This window comes from Lathamus discolor, chromosome 2 (genome assembly GCF_037157495.1).
Source record: "Lathamus discolor isolate bLatDis1 chromosome 2, bLatDis1.hap1, whole genome shotgun sequence".
Taxonomy (NCBI): domain Eukaryota; kingdom Metazoa; phylum Chordata; class Aves; order Psittaciformes; family Psittacidae; genus Lathamus; species Lathamus discolor.
The window spans coordinates 54911856-54925541 of record NC_088885.1 but is presented as its reverse complement, the minus strand read 5'-3'; the positions used below and the strand labels follow the sequence as shown (position 1 = coordinate 54925541).

At 45.4% G+C, this 13686-nt stretch overlaps 1 long non-coding RNA gene across 1 annotated transcript in view; it reads left to right on the top strand.

Annotated features, from left to right (window-relative positions):
- Window positions 1-214: 214 nt before the first annotated feature.
- Window positions 215-13686, top strand: part of LOC136009206 (uncharacterized) — an 85386-nt gene continuing 71914 nt past the window's right edge. Inside the window, exon 1 of the long non-coding RNA XR_010610394.1 lies at window positions 215-361. This is a non-coding gene — a long non-coding RNA (uncharacterized LOC136009206). The remainder of the gene's footprint in view (window positions 362-13686) is intronic.

The following is a 13686-nucleotide window of genomic DNA, read 5'->3' as shown; positions in this document are numbered from 1 at the left end:
CAATTCTGTACGCATGCGGGGAACTTTCTGGAAAATGATGTAATGTATGTAAGCCCAGGGACTATATAAGGACGGCTTGTGTAGCAACAGAGAGACACGCGTTAGGAGGAGCTATCCCCCGTGTCTCCCGGGGCCGCAATAAGGAATACCTGCTTGTCAGCTTGAAAACTTTGTTGGCAAGTTTGTTCCTGGAGTTTTCTCTGAATCCCAAGAAATAATTTTGCCCAGCAGTGGTAGAGAGAAACTGTGACTTGGAAGAAATGGTTTCCAATGGGTGAACCTGCAAGACATAGCACATCCCTGCCTCAGTTTCCCAGCCGGCAGAGTGGATGAACTATTTCCTTCCCCAAAGGTATGCAAGGTAAGTTCAAAATCACCTTAAATGACCTGAAACAAGGGAATCGTTTCCATCTCTGGACTTCAAGTCCTGATCTCGTCTTATTCCACAGTCTTCATAGATACTAAGGTTGTCACAGTATCTTGATGAGAAGCTGAAGAAATACAGACAGAAAGCAATGAGACAGCAACGATCAAATCAGTTTTGTGAAGAAGGTGGTTTATATCATGTAATTTCTAACGCCGCTCACATGCTTTTGCTATTATAAACCCTTCAGGGCTCTCACCCGAACCCCAGAGTGCCAGGACCCCCGCCTGATGCCAAAAGCTGTGTCTGGCTGAGGCTGGACTCCCTGTCCCATCAGATGGTACTGGCAAGCTCTGCAGCCACAGTCAGCTTATTCTCATCTGCTCAGGTCAATGACAGCTGCTTGTTAAAGGCAGGCAGCTATTTTCAGTGTTTGCCACTCAGATATATGAAATATATTGAAATTAAACCCAGGTTCTCAGCTAAGGTAAATCAGCATAGGCTGGCTTGATTCAGTGGAGAAAGACTAATTTACACCACTGGAAAATCCATCCTGTTTCCTGTAAAGGTTTCTATTTTAGGGGAGCTTTAAAGCACTGTCTGCATTTATTTATTTATTTATTTATAGCATGAATATATTTACTTGAATCCAGAATAATCTCATGTCAGAAATCCAGGGAAACAAATAAACTCTTAAAGCTGTTTTAACAAATCTTTTCAATTTGATATGATGTTGGCGTCACATCCAGTTCCTGTGTGAGCTTTGAGCTGTTCCTGTTCCTCTTTGAGCTTTAAAAAATCCCTGTTTAGAAAAGCCACCACAGCCATCATGTTGCTCATCCAGGATATAGCAATCTTGGGTGAAGCCAAAGAGGCCTTTAGCATGGTTTTTATTTCACACCAGTATCTCCCAGTTAGTGTGTGCGCCTGTGTGTTTTCTGTTGTTTGTTTACTCCTGGTCCTCACTCACCCAGCGGAAGCTCCATAATCAAATATCTTGAAACTTCAATATCTGAATTTGATTTGAATCCTTTTCTTTTCCCAGTTAAGCAGTGTTTCTGTGTACTGAAAGACAAAACATCTCAGTAACAGCAACACATGCATTTGGGAGAAGATAGTCCCTGTTCTGTAGCACAAACAATGCTCCCTGACCACCAGCTGCATCCCTCTTTGCTACCCGGAGTACATCACCACCCCACAGCAATCAGGAGGCAGTTTAGATAACTTCATCTTAGCAAGCAAATCGAAAATGTCCCTTGGATTTCCAAACCTGGCAGGACAGAGGAAAAAACTTGCCTGGCTGTTGGCTAAATATGTCTTTTGCAGGGCAGCATCAGGCAGTTGGCTGTAACTCATCCCCAAGTGCTATCCATCACATCTGCTGGCTCTTATTAATGAGGATGTGTGTGTGCAGCGGCAGCATGGACACGCTGGAAGGGGCTCCCCTCTCCTCTGTGCAAGGCTGTGGAGAGGCCGTCTGCCTTGCAGCTGCCATCTCCTCCATACTGCTCCGCTGCCAGTGCCCCCTGCTCCGCTGCCTCCCTCCTGCTCCCTGCGGCACATCTGCTCCTCTGCTTGTGCTGGCACTGCTGGCATGCTCCCATCATGGGTTTCTAGAGTCCTCATGCTTTGAACTGCTTGCTAAAAGAAGGGAAGGTTTGCAAGGGATGAAGGGGCCACCCTGGTGGGAACTGGGCAGCAACTGGGACAAAGGATGCATAGGAAATGGACATATGGATGGTATGGGAAGGCTGGAGGCATCCTGCTTGGTGAGGCTGAAGGACTTTGAGAACATACAAGGAGCAGAATAAATCCTGTAGCAGCATGTCAGCAATGTATACACAAGCTCCTGAAAGCCACTGAACACAAGGTAAAGCTGAAGGAAATGTTTCTTCAAGGGCAGATCTGTACCTCATTGTGCAGCCTATCTCTGGAAAACAGCATCTAGCATGTCTGCTCTCACTGGAGTCATGACAGAGCGGATTTGGTTGGGGATTGCAGCTGCAGGTGATTCATGTATTTAGCATTATTAGAGTTGGTGGGGCAAGAATTTCTGTACCTTTTGAGTGTTTAGAGGGGAAACCTTCTGCCTTTCTTCTTCAGATCCAGGAACAGTCACCCAAAGGATATCTTGGGGTGCTGCTGGTGTGTTGGTAGGGTCTCACCTGAACTGCTTCCATGCAGAAAAGAAGATGGGCTCAAAGAAGCATCATTAAACACCCCTGTGAGCAAGGAGTGGTGCTGCCACAGTCTGAGCTGCATCTGCTGAGATCATTTCCCAAACAAAGCTGGTAGTTAAGACTGAGGAAGAACAGAGCAGGGTCCTGAAATGTCTCCTGTCCTCCTTGCAGGAAGAAAGCTCAGTGACACTGAGCTGAGCAGGGAATAAAGAAAGTGTTTGTCTCCCAAAACAAATTTAATGTAATAAAAACTAAGACTAAAGAGAAATGTTACAGGCAGAACCCAAAGTAAAAGGTTTCAGAAAGGATCTAATGAGACTGGCATTCTCGTCCTATCCACTTCAGTAAGATAAGATTTTATCTTGTGCTGGGCCATGGGATAGCTTAGGAGTTAATGCAGATTTTGATTCAGAAGCCAGCACTTCTGCAAATTCAAATCCATCCACGCCAGTCCCATGTTGTTGCAGAGCAATTTGTTGGTGGATGCGATTTCAGCAAAACCTACTTGTTAATGAAACTGCTTGGCTCACGGACAAACTATCAGTGATGAAGGGGAAATGGAAAGCTTTTTCATGCCCTCTCCCTGGCAGTGTTCAAGGCAAGGTTGGATGGGGCTTGGAGCAACGTGGACTAGTGGAAGGTGCTCCTGCCCATGGCAGGGGGTTGGAACTGGATGAGATTGAAGATCCCTTCCAACCCAAATCAATCTGTGATTCTATGACTCTGTACCCCACACAGACAGCATAAAGCTAAACCTCTTCGACTGCATGCCTGCATAGACACAGGCAGTAACTAAAGGGTTTCTGCTAGATGAGCCATCCTTATCCCTCCCAACCCTATTTACTGTCATTCTGAAAAATGCTCTGAGCAAAAACTCCTGCTGTGGTGAAAAACATGTCTCCTTTGTTCTCTTCCCCTGAGTCTTCCCCACCACTGTGTTGCTGCTGCAAGTGCCAGGTACATAGTCTGTCCCTGGGGACATGAGAACAGATACACACACACCAGCTTTCAGCTAAGTCAGCCCAGCATTTGGGTTGACCCAGAGAGTCTCACAGCTCCGCAGGTGAATTTTGCATTTCTGCCTCGCCAGTGGGGCTAAATTGGCCAGGTGTGACTCTACCAGTTGTGTAGACCTCCACCACCAGCCCTGGACCACACCACAGCTGCTGGGAGTGATGCAGTGGATGCAGGCATGGTGAAGCCATGTGCCTCACCACTGCTGAGCTGATGTGGCTCCACCAGTCCCAGCACACACAGCAAGTCTGGGCACATACACATGGTGCAGTGCTGAGCCAGGCAGTATCGCCTTGCGGCCACCACAACAATGGTGAACTCTGGAGGGGGATCCTAAGGGTTCTGTGATACTGATGGGACATACAAGGCATACGTATGGGTGAGATTCATCCTACCCAGCTTGAACAGCCACTATGCTGTTGTCAAGGCCTCCTCACTCATATATCAACAGCTTTGTGTGCTTCAAGGTCTTTCTGCTTTGCGAACACAGCCATATACCTGGAAGGAATTTGAGTTTTCCTGAGGCTTTCCAAGCTATTGTCTTGAGTATTGCCAAGAGGCAAAAGAACCCCAAATAAAAAAGCTTAATTTTTTTACAGTTAGGTATCCTTCCAGACTACTCCATGACATACGAGCTTGAAAACAAATGCATTTGTGAAGCAGCTATATACAAGATATGGTTGTGGGCAATGCTGAGAGCTAGCATGTATCTGATCACTGTAACCCAGGTATAGCCAAGGCAGATAGGAAAGATGGTTGCAATCTGTAGGAGCTGCTAAACTGAACTTGGGGAGCTGGTGGATTGGAGCCAATTCCCATTCCAAGGAAATAATAGAAGTTTAATCTGAACTAGTGAGCACATTCGTACTTTGGCAGAACAATGATATCTGTAAATGCCCAACATCTGTAAATGTACTGCTTTTGATGTCAAAGGGTTTTCATGTGTTTTGCAAAGTGAAATATTGACTAAATTATGACCTATTGGAACCTTCTCTGATGACTGCTGGAGCACTGGCAGGCGATAAAAAGGGTTGCTGAGTTTTTTTGCTCAAGTTGGATTCCAGCAGATATAAAAGAAGTGATTGAATTAATTGGCTATAGAATGAGGTTCAGAGGTTATTTAGAATGACTTGTGAGAGGGGTTGCTGTGCTAGGGCTTTCTTGGGGTTTTTTTTATTGTAGCCAATGCAGATAAACCCACAATTTTCCACAAGTGTTTAAATGTTTCCCACACCAGGTGCATTTTGCGGAGGTTCTGGCCTTTAACCTCATGCATGGTAGCCAAAGATGTCATACAACATAACTCATTCAGCCAGCACTTGGTTTTCCAGCTCTGTCTCTGTCCTTCACAGCTATTCAGTGTCATATCTGAGACGCTCTTAGAAGAGACACCCTCCCAAGATTAGCTCAGGAAGAAAAGCCCTGAAGGCTAACTCTCCTCCTAGCTGGATGATGTTTTCTTTGATGTTTTCTTTGAGAGACAGACTTGACCCTTGGGTTGGGTGAGCTGGCATTGCCTGCTTTGATTCAGATGTCTTCAGTAGTACTGGGCGGAAGTTTTCTGAAAAGACCTTTTGCATTAGGAAATGACCATTTTCAAAGCCAAAACTTTGGCTCCAAAGTCCAACTGACTTTGGGAGCAGAGTAGGAATTACAGCTGGAGGAAAAGACTCTTCCCTTTCCCCTCTTGGGATGCAATAACGGCCAGTGCTGAAAGCAGTCTCCTCTCCAGCTATAGATGCTGGGGCAAATCACCTCTCCGTCTTCCTCAGAGCAGTGACTTGAATGTCAGCCTTCTCTCACCTCAGGAGTGGCTTCTTGGCATGTAAGTATCTGGTGATTCTGGGTTTTGCCAGAAGAATTAAAAGCCCATGGGTTCCTTTTAGTGCCAGATGGGAAAATCATTCACATCTCTCAACCTTTCTCAGAAGAGGAAAAAACATCTCCAACACCTAGGACATGATTTTTATCATTATTATTTCAAGACAAGATAATGCATAGCATTGCATTTAATGTTGATTGACCATAGAAGAAAATAAATTGTTTCGAGTGTAATGCAAAAAAAAATTCTAACAATGCATGAGAAATCCTGTAATAAAAGACCTACTCGAGAATTTGAGTGGCATGAAATGTGAAGTGTACTGTTACTTTAATTGTATTTTTATGCAGACATACTCAATTCCTATTAGTGGCAGAGCTGTGTTTGCATTTGGCCAGAGGCAAAGAATTACTAGTGGACAGTTTAATCAGGATGAAAGAAGGAAAATGAAATTAATGTAGCATGCACTAGGCTCAGACATTTGTGTTGGAAGATTTTTCACATCTTTATTGTGTGAAGCTTGGTCCTGTTTATTTTAAAAACCTGAAATTGGGGGTTGAACAATTTCAGACTGGAGTTACAGTTGCCAGGCGTTCAGTTCAAGGGTTGAGGTTAGTAAATGAATAATTCTAGTTAGCCTGAAAGTCTTTGTTGGCAGTCAGTGGTTAGAAACCAAGAGCTGAAGATGTTGCTGCGTTACTCCTGAATAAATCCACCCATCCATTATTTATATAATTACTGCTTTGAAGCCAAATGCAGATGGGGATCCTGCTGAGCTGGATAGGCCATAAATACCTTGAAGTATTTAGTAAATGCCCTGAAACATTTCATATCTGCATAAGACAGAGCAGAAAATGGAATCAACTTGCCCATGTCCTGCCAGTGGGTGGCCAGTGCTGATACAGGAGGGGAGCCCTGAAATGGGTCTGACTGGACCAGGTGTTTGCAGCTGTAGGGTTTGCGTCTGGAGTCTCTGAGATGAGCCTTGCTCCCTGGGGAAGGTGGTTCCTTCTGTTAGACACCTGAGATGGAAGTGTCAGATGAGTTTCCTCACAGTGGTGTCTACTTCTCTGTGAAGAGAGATCACAAAGACTATGAAGATAGGCAAGGTTGAATGCTGAAATCTATCTTCCAGGTGTTTAAAGAGGGTAGAGATGAATCCCACTATGTCTTCTGACACCCTGGACAATGGCTACGTTGTTAGAGCAGCCCTGCCTCTGGTGCACATTCACTCAGACCTCCAGTCAAGACTTGCAGTTGAGACCAACTGCAATGACATCAACAGCACTTGTTAGTGCAGTATTTTCTGCAGACACTAAATTGCCTGAAAAAGAAATCATAGCTGGAATAAATGGAAAACTGTAGAAACTTATTCTGGCAAGTGGTAGAATTTGTGTTTATATTTCTATCAGCTCTGGCCTCCCTACAAGAATCCTGCCCTGACGTGATCAGTCTGAGAGAAGGAATTTTCTTTGCTTGGCCTGCATTTATTTTACTATTTAATGCTGAGTCTGTTTAGTCAGGAAGGACTTGCTTCCAGACTGTGCAGTCAATGAACGATTCATCTTGTCCAAGAGCAAATTAAGCAGAGTGAATAATTAAATGGAAGAACTCAACCAATATTTCTCAGAGCTCTTTTAAACAATTCCCCACAGTCTCCTTGCATCCTCCCCCATCCTTACCCCCAGACAGCTTCAACCTATCTATTCAGCAGCGCTATGTCCGGCGTCAAGCCCAGACCGTGCCAATGTTGGCCAAAGGTTATTGCCATCTGGGTGGTCAATGTGAAAGGGTTGGTGGTCTCGCTCTTGTTCCTATGGGAAAATCTTTGAGACCACAGACCTCCCACTCCATTCAGTTAGTACTAATAAGACATCCTTGCTGGGAATGGGATCAGGATTGATCGGGCAGAATGAATAAACTTGCCAAGGAGATGGCTCTTCTGGGAGAGAGGAGAAAAAGTGTGTTGGAAGCCTTTCATGCTGCTTCCTCTAAGCGTTGCTGCCCTTCATTGCCGCCCCAGAGCTGTCAGTCTGGCAGGCTTCCCTGCGTGAGCAGGGGAGGCTAAAGGGAAATGTTAAATGAGGATTTTAAGCCAACTGATTGCATTGGGAGGCTTCAGACAAGGATGCTCATGTCTTTTCAGGTGAATATGGGAATGAATGAGATGTGCTGTGCAGATAGGAAAGCATGTAGGGTGTTGGTATTACATGGTGAACAGTATTCACTGAGGACAGGCTGAGCACGAATGGGAATCTCAGCCGTGGCCTTGAAACTTTTTTCATGAGTTTCACAGGCTAAACAAGCAGTAGAGGTTTCTGCAAGCATGAAGAGCTACCTTCTTCCTCACCATTTCCTTCAATCTACCTGCCTTGGCAGGGCAGAGCCCTGAGGGGAGAGAGCACAATGAGTTAATTAAAAACTCACGCACTGACTGACTCCCAACTCCAGTCACTCTGGAGCCAGCAAAAGTCAAAGACCTAACTGGGATGTGAGACAAAGAGCTGAGGCCACCTGAGACCACCTGGCTCCTGAGACCAGCATTATGGAGGCCTAGGGTAGAATACGGTGAGATGGTTGCTGGGTGATCTTGAAGGCATCTTGAGAGGTGAAGGGGATCCTGACAGTGATTGCTGGTTTAGTTTAAAGAAGATTTTGGAAAGCGATGACAGCAGGTAAAAGATGAAGAGGAGACGGGACTTTTTTTGCTAATTACCCAATACATGCTGTGCTTCTGTGCTAAATTACTTCTACAATTGGTTGGCATTTTTTCAGACAAACGTATTTTTAGCAGAAAATGCTGATGTGACAAAGAAAATAACACTTTCAATAGGATTTATAATCGTAGAATCATAAAACCTTTTAGGCAGGAAAGACCTTTAAGACCACTGAGTCCAACTGCAAATTTAACCAGTCTTGGAATTATTTTAGGGAGAAGCAGGAGTATCCTTGGGTCTTCATACCCTAAGACAGGTTATCATTTTCCAAAATGTCAGTGCCAAGGTACGTAGAAATCCCAGGATCAAGTCACCATTTCAAACAGACAAACTTGAATACAAAATGGAGCACATCTGGTAGAGAATTTAAGAGACCAAACCACTTCAGGACTGCCATATGGACCCTCCTGGTCCATACATCATTTGTCCTGGACACACCAGCAAGACAGTCTTGAGCCACAGCCTCCCAGAGAGGAGCAGAAGCACCCTGCCACCGTGCTGGGGTTTGACCAAGACGATAATTTCAATTCCATCTTACAAGATGGAAGCTCTGGGCTTTTTCTCACTGAGGAATGGGGAACTTTTGGAAATCACAAAGTTTTCATGGGACTCAGAAACCTTTTCCCACCAACCTGATTTCCACCGCATTATAATAAGTACATCCGAGAGCAGAAGGAGAAGGAAATATCCTGGCTTTCCCATAACGCTGTTGCTGTCAGACAGACAATTTTTCACCACTGTGGATGCCTCTGTGACACAATTCCTAAGCTGAAAGAGGCCCAGCAGAGTGAACAATATCCCAGTTGAGAAGATAAGGAGCTGCAGGACATTACCCAGAGAGACATAAATTGTAGTAATCTATTTGTTCTCTTGCCCATGGGGTCCTTGTAGTAAACAGGGAGTGCTGGGAAGCGGGTGAATTCTGACACATCATTTCTCATTGTTCCCAAGGGATGGTGAGCAATCCTAGTGCTGGCAAGCCAGACAGGCAGTAAATGTTTCCTAGAATACGAACAGTGGGAGCCAGTACATGAAGGCTGCAAAATCACTGTAAAAATGTAATCAACTGAAAAAAACCCCAGCAAAAACAGAGAATAAGCTACAGCCGTGCAGCCATGGATGTAATGCCCTAAAGAAGGGCGAGGGAAGAATATAACGAGCATCTGTGGGAAAGCGTAACTTGCCCCTTAAAGGAGGCAACTTATGTAACAGGGGCATGCAGTTCACAGGCAGGGAGAGAGAGGGGACTTTTCAAGAGGTCCATCATGCAGTTTTTTGTGTCTGGTGCAAACCAGAGGTGTAACTCTGCTAATGACTCGGTTTATTGAGTCTGATGACACTCTGGGAGAGGTCTTTGTTCTCTTTTTAAAGAACCTGTGCTTGCCAGTGAAGATTAATCATCCTGAAGCACCATTAAGACCAAGGGATGGAATGGAACCATATTCCAGCCTTGCTTCCAAGTTGGTGGACTTACACATTTCCAAGCCCTGACTGCGTTTCATGGAAAGGCATGAGAAGCTGGCAGCCTTAAAGCTGGTCCCAGGGCTATCTGGGCAGGAACACCATAGTCCAAGGCCTGGCTGAGATAACCACTGGCATGCAGACATCACACCTCAGTGCCAAGCAGCAACCCAAGCCAGCTTCCTAAATGCGCATGGGGAGCTAAGTACCACCTAGACATCATGCTGAGTCAAGCAATCAGAAGGCTCGGATCAAGATGGCTTAATTCCTTCTGGACTTTTCACTACTTGTCTCAGGTGAGAAGTTGAGATTGATCTTGGACAACTTGTGGAGATAGCAGGATATCAGCGAGGTCATTGTCAGTCCTGGACCACATCCTCCAAATGGGCTAAAAAGCCAGCAAAGTCCTATGAAGAGGATGGAAACCACCAGCCTGTAAGGTTCAATCTAGCAGATGAGTCTAGACAGTATGGAGAGATGAAAGTGATAAGAAAGAGACCACCTGGAGATGTAAGCTTATACCCTCTCAGCTTAGACTCATGCTGCTCAACTGTATTGCTGTCCTACTGTACTGTCCTTCTCCATGGCCCATCAGCCTGTCATCATTCTGCTTCCCTCCCTGGGGTATAGCTCTGAACAGGCACCTGCCAATTGCAGCTTGCACCTTGATTGTGCTTGATGTAGGGAATTCTCCAGCCTTCTGTTTGACTTTCTGTTTTCCTGTGGCAGTCAGCAGCATCACATTGCTCTGTGACCTTCTGAGGAATGAGCCAGGAAATATCTTCTTGGCTAAATAATGAATCTAAAAATTGATTTGAGGAGAGGCTGGAAAGCAATGAGCATACAAATTAACCAGTGGATAAGTAATACATTTACATTTCATGGATCCTGTTAACTTCAGAGCAGGCAAAATTTATGACCTACTGAACTCCAAGTATGAGGCTTAAAGAAATTACTGGGAGGAGAATTATTGGGTTGAATACTAGACATCATTCCAACCTTCATTAAGGATTTCATATGCTCTTTAAAGTTTCTCCCTAGCAGTACTCATTTCCAAGGCTGGGAAAAAATCAGCCACTGAGATCACTTCAAAAACATGCTGCCTCCTCCCTTCCATTTCCCCAAGTTGCATTTTTATTTTCCACATAAACCTGATGGTCAAACAAATTACTGTACAAGAGAGATTCTGATAATAAGAATCACATTGGAAGCCAAATGCTGATGATCTGCAGATACAGTGTCAAGTAAAAAAAACATTTTGTGGGTGTGTGTGTATGTGTTCAGATAGATAGTTTTACTTTTTGGGTGCATTTGTGACACTTTATGACACTTGCTGTACAGCTGTGCAGACATGCAGCCCAGGCAGGCCTCTAGACTGGTTCAGCCTGGTTATTGAGCTCTTCCAAGTGGTTTCTGTGAATGGTGAGAAATTGCATGAAGCCATCATGCCTCCAAGGTTTGGGCTTGTTTGAGATTTCCCAGGCTGTTGGCAAATCCCTGTGAATCATTTTTATGGTCCTGTCACTTGAGAATAGACACCTGTGGACACCAGGTCCATGGATCATGCAGTCTTATTGTCCTCCAGGCTGCAAGGAAATGGACAAGCCCAACAAAAGGTCAGACCCCTATACTCTCCACCTCTCTTTCTCCTAGCGTTGCCCTTTTCCAGACAGTGAGGATCTGTCCACCTCTGGAGACAGCCCTAGTCTCTGAGGTTCCCCACAGAGAGGAGGAGATGGGAGAGGACACTTCCCTGTTTGCTTTCATTTGTAGCGAATTAGCTGCTCTCCTGATGATGGCTGTTCCTATGCCAGGAGGTTGAGGAAGCAGGTTGAGGCAGGCCCAGGTCTGCTGCTGGTTGTCCACGCACCTGCATCTGAGACTGAAGTCTCTTTCAATGCCCCAGGTGATGCTGAGCCAGGGATAATTGCAGGTGGGATGGGCTTTAGCACGTATGACCTGATCATAGCCTGATGCTTGTGACATTGTCACATCGTCGCCGTACCATGGCTCTTCCTCTTCAGAAACCTCTGGAGAGCTTAGAATCATGGAATCATTTATGTTGGAAAAAGCCTTTAAGATCACGGAGTCCAACTGTTAACCCAACACTGCAAAGTCCAGCGCTAAACCATGTCTATTGTTACAGATTGGGCCTAAGGCTTTGCAATGAGTCTTGCATATTTTGTAAACGAGCTCAGACCTGTGATTGTCTGCCAAGATAAAAGGTGCTTTTCTCCTCCGAGTGCCATAATTTGCCTTCTGTTTTCCTGTGTGTAATGGTGTCCTCCACAGCAATGGTTCTCTCCATAGTGTTGGTGTCTAGGGTGCAGGGTAAGGGCAGTTATGGTCCCCTGATCATCCGGATGGGAGGATGCATTGCACCTCAGCATTGCAGCCTGGCCTGTGGGAGAGGACATGCCACCTCCTGCCTCCTCCCAGTATGTGACAGGGGTGTGGACAGGATGCACAGCTGGACCAGGGTGCTGGGGAGCAATCCAGAGCTGCACAGTACTGCCTCTGATTTTGTTTGTCCACAGCAGCAGGGAAAATCATCAAAGGGAGAAGAAGAAGGGGTTTAAAAGCAAAGCCAAATAAAAATAGGTCCCAAGTTGCAAAGTCTGTATCTGAACTTTCTGGAAGCTTTGAGGCGTTGGGTGGGGTTTCATTATGCTGCTCCAGTGAAAAATGCCATATGTAAATCTCCTAAAACATGAAAGATCATATACTCCTGTGATCTAAATAGACAGGGACACATTACTGGTGACGGTCCAAACAGCTGCACCAGTGTAAGGATGCTTACTAAAGAAGGGATTGCTGGATATACATATCCTTGCCTAACAGATTCATCTCTCTTCAGTGAAGGGATGTTAGAATGCAAATTTGGAAAAAACACAAGCTAAAGAGCCATCAGTTCCAACACAAGCCAAAAAAGGGCAGTGCTGCATGCTGGACACAATATGTGATAACACATGAGAATGAACAGTTCTTTGGAAATTCCCTTTCCATAGAATCTTAAAGGAGCTGAAAGTGAGAGGATGAAAGCCTGAGAGGTTTTCCACCTTCTGTGGAAGCTGTCAGTGCTGTGGTCTCAGAGGGGGTTATCAGCAGTGTCTGAAACTGCACAGCAGTGTCTGGGTGCCTGAGAAACCTTTCTGTGCTTGTTTTGGCAAAGTGGGGAGTGCTTCCCACCATGGCAGGATTTTGCATAGTCCTCTGCTCCTCTCTGCCAGCTCCCTGGGTTGAATACACTTATGGGCTTGGGAAGCTGAAGTCAGTGTTCACCGAGCAAATATATAGTACATATGTGAACTCAGAGATGTGAAAAGCCTTTCTGTAAGAAACAACAATGTCCCACCCTGAAAAAGCCACAAAGACATGGCAGAGGTCTTTGGGGACAAGCTAAAAAGCCCTCTTGCAATTTTGCTTCAGCCATAAGATTGCTCCTCATCTAACTGACAATGAAAGACAGCAGGAACCCATCTGTTCAGGTACAGCAGGCACAGATTTCCCAGCACAGAAAACCACCTGAGCTTTGTTTCTGGTGTGTTGCAAAGAAGAGGATGTGACATCCATCATTTTCATAAACAGGATTGCCACATGGAGTGCGTTTGTGTGGCCAGATCCTATACACAGGATTACAGCTCAGCCAAGGAATTTCTTCCCTGTTGTGTCTCCGGGCATGTAGACTGGGAGGTCTTTGCACAAAAAATGATCTATCCATTTGTTTTCCATCCATGCTGTGCCCAGTACTGTGGCACCAGGGCTGTAGGCAACAGCCCCACATGGTTGCTGGAGCTGTGAACAGTGAGAAGAGTCATTGCAGCTAGTACCTGCCTTCCCAAAGGCAGAGCTCTCCCTGCCCAGGCTGCTCTGCCAAGGTGACACTATCACCTCCTGTACAGTATTTTAGCATCCACTTCTTTTAAAGGTCTCTGAATAAGATCATTTCCTCCTGTTCTTCCTTTTCCCACCCCTTGAATTTAGCCTTTGCATCAATCTCCTGTTTCAAACAGCAAGCTGCAGTGTTACAGTAAAGAAAGGCTCTCAAGGACACATTAAGCTCTTGATTCCCAGTCAATAAAAGACAGGATTGCACATGCTACTGAAAAGTGTCCCGGTAAGAGGCGGGGG